General features: G+C 38.3%; 1 long non-coding RNA gene across 1 annotated transcript; it reads right to left on the bottom strand.

The window, feature by feature from the left end:
• Positions 1 to 2,432: 2,432 nt before the first annotated feature.
• LOC116258098 (uncharacterized) lies at positions 2,433 to 4,181 on the bottom strand. The gene is made up of 4 exons (XR_004173599.2): positions 4,063 to 4,181; positions 3,584 to 3,892; positions 3,348 to 3,432; positions 2,433 to 3,257 (listed from the first exon to the last, which is right to left on the bottom strand). It is a non-coding gene; the product is annotated as an uncharacterized LOC116258098 (long non-coding RNA).
• Positions 4,182 to 6,860: the final 2,679 nt, after the last annotated feature.

Below are 6,860 nucleotides of genomic sequence, written 5' to 3'. Positions count from 1 at the left end.
CGAGGAAAATAGAAAGCTCAAGAAGACAGAAGACATAGATCATTAACTGTTACCTTTGAATAAGGACAACAAGATTATCAGCAAGATGAGAAACAACAGTGCAAAACACACCTGCAAACCTACAACAGTTTGACACTCCCCCCCCCCAAAAAAAAAAAAAAAAGCCTTGCCAGGTTATGCAAAACCAGGTTGTCATGAAACAGGTGCACAATGGAGAATTTGCCACACTCAACATGATGGACTAGGTTTGAGGGGCTTCTTCTATTCCACGTATGGACTAGCAGTTTGGTAATAAAATGACCAAATATTTTTCAAGGCCAAATGGAGATTGGTTAAATCTTCATACCCCTAGGAAGCCTGGAAACATGATAAGAGATGTCAAGGTTTTACTTTGAAATAGTTTAAAAATGATTAATTTAACTCATAAGTTTGAGTGCTTGTGTTGTGCAAATAATATGGCCTTCATTTACAAATAGTACCGTATAAGCATCGGGTTTCATTTTGCATCAATGTTGTCGATGCTCTAGAAGGGATGCCTTTCAATTTCCAAAATATGAACATAAAGGAATCATCCTCGACTTCTTAGATAATAAAAAAAGGTGCTGATATTGAACCCAGAATCATACATCCACGAAAAGATTGTCACATTCAATCCTTAAGAATTCAGCCTTCATATCTTTCATCTCTTGGCAGGCACCTTTTGCGTTTTTTTTCTTGTTTTTTCATTTCGTTCTTTCTTTTGCATTTTGATTTTTTTTTTTCTTGCCTTTGATTTTTTTTTTTTAAGGCCGACCTTCACCTTTGAGGGAATACCTCACCACCCCAAAGGCTACTACGAAGCTCCACCACTTTGGTGGTTATGTGTAGCTTTGTCACGTCTCCAACCCGCTTCAACTTACGGGTTATCGACATGCCAAAGGTTCATAAGTCGTCATTTTCGCGGAATAAACTAAATCACCTATATGCCTACCCGGTACTCTTGATTTATGACTCAGAGGAACGACTACACAAGCCCCGAGCCCATCTCTCAACTCTCATTTTGCTACCTGCCAAGATCTTACAGAGCATTATGGCTTCTCTCTTAGGATCATGTTAAATCCTTTTAGATGCTTAATTATCAAAGTCAATAGCATTTCCTAATCTTAATTTCTCAGCTTCATATGATTTTTCCTTACTGCTCATATCCAAAACTTTTTCAGGTTTCCTCTTCTATCAATTGACAACAGAAACTTGAAATTCTCCTTTTACTCGAGAAGGTACCACGAATAAAGCAAAGGCATTATCGTTGTGTGGGAAAACACTTTTAAAACATTTTTAAATAGAATTGAAGATTTTCTCTTTTATCAAAGTTCTTGACATCAAATGCTATATCACGAGGAGGAATGAACTTTGCTCCCAAAAGGGAAGGCTGAATCCTGAAATTTTGTGGGCTGACATTAGTGATACTAGAGAAACTTCATACCAAAAATCAGACCCAAATTCAGATTCCAATCCACAAAGCGAAAGTATAGCTGACTTGTTCTAAAACAAGGGCAGACTTCTCCAGTTCCAATAGGTTTACAACCCCGGGTTAAAAAGACAATATATTGTAAAGAGATGATACCAAAACTAAGCGCTAGTTAGCTCTATAAAAAAAATAGAGGATTTCAGGAGACCAAAATTTACAATTTTTTTAACAATTCAGAACAGTTTCTATAAAAAAAAAAGTAGAAAAATAATTCTCAAAGACAATTTTTCTTATTGACATGAAGATCTGTCAAAATCACATCAAACTATACTTACATGCAAGAAGATCAAAAACATAAAACATTTCTACTTCATTATGCTTGCAACCAAGATGAAGATACAACACAAGCACACATTGCATGAATAACACAAATAACAAGAGAAACAAATCTAAAATATGTTGATAAAGAATTGATAGAACAATAATTTGGATACAAGTATCTTATAAAGTGCTTCCCATGCAAGTGAAAAATCAAGGTTTTGATACTGATTTGTATATAGCCGTAAGAAAACATAGAACAACAATTTGGATGTAAGTACCTGAAGTTATCAAGGGTGCACCATTCTAATTTAAAACTGAACAATTTTGACCAGAAAAAAGAGAAAATCTCTATCCTTTCCTAACAATTAAAGTATGGAACCATATTATATATATATATATATATATATATATATATATATATATATATATATATATATATATAGGCACACACACACACATATGAAAGATCTGCCATAAGATGCATAAGAGCTGTCTACAAGGTTATCCTCTGTCGAGCATTGAAGTGGTTTTCTCACTGACAGAAACCCACTAACAAGATGCTGCTAACAAACATTGGTGACGACTCCAATGATACTGAAGTGAAAACTGCACCTGAAACTGCTGTCAAGGTGAAGATTCAGAATATAAGCATGTAATGCTCCTGCTAGTCAGACCCTCATATTAGCATCATAACTATTTCAAAAAAACGCAATAAGCAATTAATGCTGCAGTTAGTCAGACCCTCATTTTTGCATCAGAACTATTTCAAAAAACGCTTATTCTGAAGCTAGAATCAGACGTATTTTAGTTTCATGTCAGCAAAAAAAAAAAAGAAGTCCAAAACCTGTCGTCCTAAACCCATTTCACTAATGACCGAGAGAACTTAAAACAGAGCTTGAACAGCAAAACGTTTCAAGTGTGATGCCAAGCTCCTAATCGCACATTCAAAGCAAAGATTTCTCGAAAATTTACTCAACCTCACCATAAAACCACCTGCGTTTGCGATTTACAAATCGTCCTTATAAAATAATTTGAATTATGGCAAATCATGCACTATCCGCTCATGTCTGAAATACTGTTCTGCTGCCAAATTCCCTTAAAACAAAACCTTGTTGGCTTTCATTCTTGGAACATAGTGTAAGCTCGAAAACGGTCACAAGAAAAGGAAAACACCCTTTTCCGGTCACATAACATAAAAGCCCTTAAAAACACAACGATGCAAAACAAAAGACGGAAGAAATCAGGGAATCACAACCTCGCGAAACAAAAAACTGGATGCCTGAGGATTAAAATCACAAGCAACTAGAGGCAAGAAATCTGAAGCAATCAGGGAATCTACTTCATCGCAGAGGGGAGATAGAGAAACCTGCAGTCGGTGGAAATCTCAGAGCCTTTCCGTTGATGGTGAATACGATGAGGGGGACGAAGATTTCCAGCGCCTTCTTAATCAGTCCATTTTAAAGCAGGCTTGGGGATGAGCTTTGAAGACCTTCACCGCAGCCGGAACACGAAGCAGATGTCACCAGACAAAAAAAAAGGAGAACAAAAAAGAACAGGAGAGTCGAGATCAATAAAGTACCAGAGAGCGGTCATATGGCACCCGTCGTCCAACGAGTCTATCGACGGCTGCGGCTCAAAGTCGTCTTTCCCCCTTCCATCGTTCTCTGTGCCAAAATACATAAAACGTAGAGAGAACCTCAGACAAAGCACAGATTGACATGTTTCTAGTGAAGGAACCATAGATAGCAAAGGGAGAAGAAGACGAACAATCGAGAGAGATTTCTCGCATATAAAACTGAGTTTTCTCATGCAAACCTGCTGGATATCATGTCAGATCAAAGTCTTGAAACCTTAGAAAGCGTCAGTTAGAACAACGATAGGAAGGAGAGCAACGTTGATCAGATATGAGGTCCAAACGGTAGGAAGGCGAGAGGCACGATGATCGATCTGCTACTCCGACGAGCGGTGAGGTAGATGGAGAGAGTGATCCGGAATGCCTCCCCATATGTGGCTGCAGCTTTCACGAGAAACCCAACATCCACAAAGACCCAAAAGAATCAGCGACCATGTTCTTTTTCTTCTTCCTCTTTCTTCTCTGACAGCGTCCCCTCGCTCTGGAGTTCTCTGGGATGAAAAAAAAAGACATCAAGATCAGCGTCGATTATAACTGATGGATTTGATAACGGTGCCTAGGTTCACGGTTCTCTCGACCCAACGCCCTCCGGAGCAGCCTCCTTCCCTCGCCATCGCTAAGGCACAGTGGGGGAATAGAGAGAAACAGAAGAGGTATTTACCTTCGAAACACGACGGTGGTGGTGGAGGTCGCCGATGGAAAGCGAGCGCCGGCAGGAGAGCGAGCAGCGATCGTGGTGGTTGAGGGCTGAAAGCGGGAAAGGCAAGAGACGGTTACGTTCTTCATGAGAAGTTACGTTCTTATTCTGTTCTTGAAGTTTCCTTTATGAAGTTTCCTTCGTAATTTGGATTTAATTTCATTTGACATTACATTTCAGACGATAAAACAAGAGCCTGACTTATTCAAAGGGCGGGTTTGATAGCCGTGGATCTCGGATCTAACCTCACATCTAATTAAGAGATCCATTGTATTATCAATCAACCATTTTAACATCCATGGACTTCAGATCCACTTTGGATCATCTCTACAGGAGAGGCGATGGCTAGGACGTTTGATACCTCCATGGATTTTTTTTTACCCTGAAGAATATGTCGTGGATATCTTTTAGGGTGCATTGGTTAACCCCGAAAAAATAAACGATCTTTTAGGATGGAATTTTTTTCATGAAACAAGTTTTCCGTGGATCTTTTAGGATAGATTTTTTATCAAGGAAAAATTTTCGTAGATTTTTAGGTTGAATCTTTTTATTATGGAAAAAACTTTTCGTGGATCTTTTAGGATGGATTTTTACCATTGTATTATCGAACAATGATTCCGTAGGGCCGACACGATCGACACCCACTGGCGCTCTGCCCTACGGTGATCGTCCAACCGCTGGGTGCGCTCCACCGCTGCTCCCCTCACCGATCGGCTTCCCCGCTGGTGCACCAGAGAGAGAAAGAGAGCTAAAAAAAATGATGAAATGAAACCCCGATGAAGTCAAAACAAACACAACTTCTTTAAAAACTTCGGATTTTAGATCCGAGGATCCGAAATCAACCCTCGGATCAACATCGAATGCGACCTCAAATATATAGTTACTTTTATTCTAATTATCCATACAACTAGAATTTAATATCGGTTTATTTATTTTTTGCTTGTTATCTTATTGAATTAAATAAAAAATAAATTGATAATAGGCACCGTATCACTTAGGTTCTTTAGTGGTCACCGTTTGGTAGTGTCCCATCTATTTTAAAAAATTTGAAAACTGCTTACCTAAAAATTAAAACCCCTGATTTAGAAAAGTCTGGACAAGAGCCTTCACCCTCTTTTTTCAAGGGAGGACTTGACACAACGGCTGCTTTCATTATCATACCTGTAAAATGAAAAAGAAACTCGATGAAGGGATTAATCCGTAGCTTTAAATGAGGGACAACATGAATGATTATTTATGTCAAGTAAGATCGGTATAGCAAGAGTAGGAAGTAGGAGTTCTTAAAAGGCAGTTGTGCGTCTAAGGAGTATCCTTCCAATCTTTCTTGAGAGCCCTTACTCGCACAACTCCACAAACCCAACTACGTAAAAAAAAAAAAAAAATCGATTAGTTGATCTAAGTTACATATCTTTTCATAGTGTTCGCATGCGTATACTTATTTATGGTGCTTTTTTATTGATAGGGGCAAAAGCCCAATTCCTAAGCTTTGTGCTTTCTTATCATGAACTAAGAAAATTAGTATCTGAAGTTCTGATTCAGGGAAAATTAGTATCTAACGAACTTGTATGAAGCACACATTAATTTAAGTTGTTAGTAACTGAAAATTTTAATAACTAGTAATAATAGAACACATTTGAAATTGAAAAAATGGATGTCCTAACATAGTTTTTTCTGTAAGGGTATACAATATTTTGATAATTTTGGAATATATAATGTTTTCATAAATTCTCTAAGCATATAACTGAGTGGAATGTGATGGTACTGCTTTTGCTAATCCTCATTTATCACTTTATATATTAATTATTCATGTGTCGTGTTTTGCAAACACGATGGGTGGCATCCAAAAACCACCCAAGCGTATTACAACCTTGCAAACACGCAGATACAACTTACAGAAACACCGATAGTGTTGCGTAATCTACAAAAGTTGACAATGCTGTGGTGCCTATAGTTCCAATAAATTCTCTTACTAGCAAAATGTAGCTAGCAACTACAAGAAAACATATAAATATAAGACCACCTCAGTACATCAGGACCACGAACTCCAGGCGATGCCAGTGAGATCCACCACCATGAATTTTTTTCTGGACTAGCACTCTGTCGGTTTTCCACAGTATTATGCTTTCCATGTTCATCATCAGCAGCCAGAACAGGAAAGGAAAGATTTGTGCCGAGAAGAGAAGAAGGAGAATAGGAAAAGGAAAATGGACATGCATTTGCCATTCATACACACAAACAGACACACGCCCATGGGGTTCCACAGAAGATAGAAGATAAAATGCAAATAGCTTTGTAAATACTTTGGTTAGCAGTCCAACTGTATGAATAGAATGCATATAATGAAGTTCATAAATATTACCTTGTGACAACGGCTGGTACATGCATCGAAGTTAACGCTTATTAGGGGTGGAAGCTTAATCCATTTACATCAGATCCAAGTACTACATGTCTTGATCAATTGTTTTTGCTCAACATCGAAGCCCCCCGTTATATAACTGCTGATCATTTCCGAGCAATTGGAAGCCGCTGACGAGGCCGAGAAATTGATATTACGTGATCGTTCTTTTCTATCTTTTTTTGCAGCCAACTCCTCTGTTTCTTTCCAACAAAGACGAATGCATCAATAGTACGAGCATGACCACGACACTTCATCAATCAAAATCAAAAGAAGAGCTCGCTCGGCGGATCAGAGCCATCACCCCATTACATACCTCTGGAATTTGAGCTTGAAGGACGAAGAGGTTCCCAGATTCAAAAAAGAG

The sequence above is a fragment of the Nymphaea colorata genome, chromosome 1 (assembly GCF_008831285.2).
Source record: "Nymphaea colorata isolate Beijing-Zhang1983 chromosome 1, ASM883128v2, whole genome shotgun sequence".
Taxonomy (NCBI): domain Eukaryota; kingdom Viridiplantae; phylum Streptophyta; class Magnoliopsida; order Nymphaeales; family Nymphaeaceae; genus Nymphaea; species Nymphaea colorata.
Note: the sequence above shows the minus strand (reverse complement) of the source record. Positions and strands in the feature narration are given on the sequence as shown.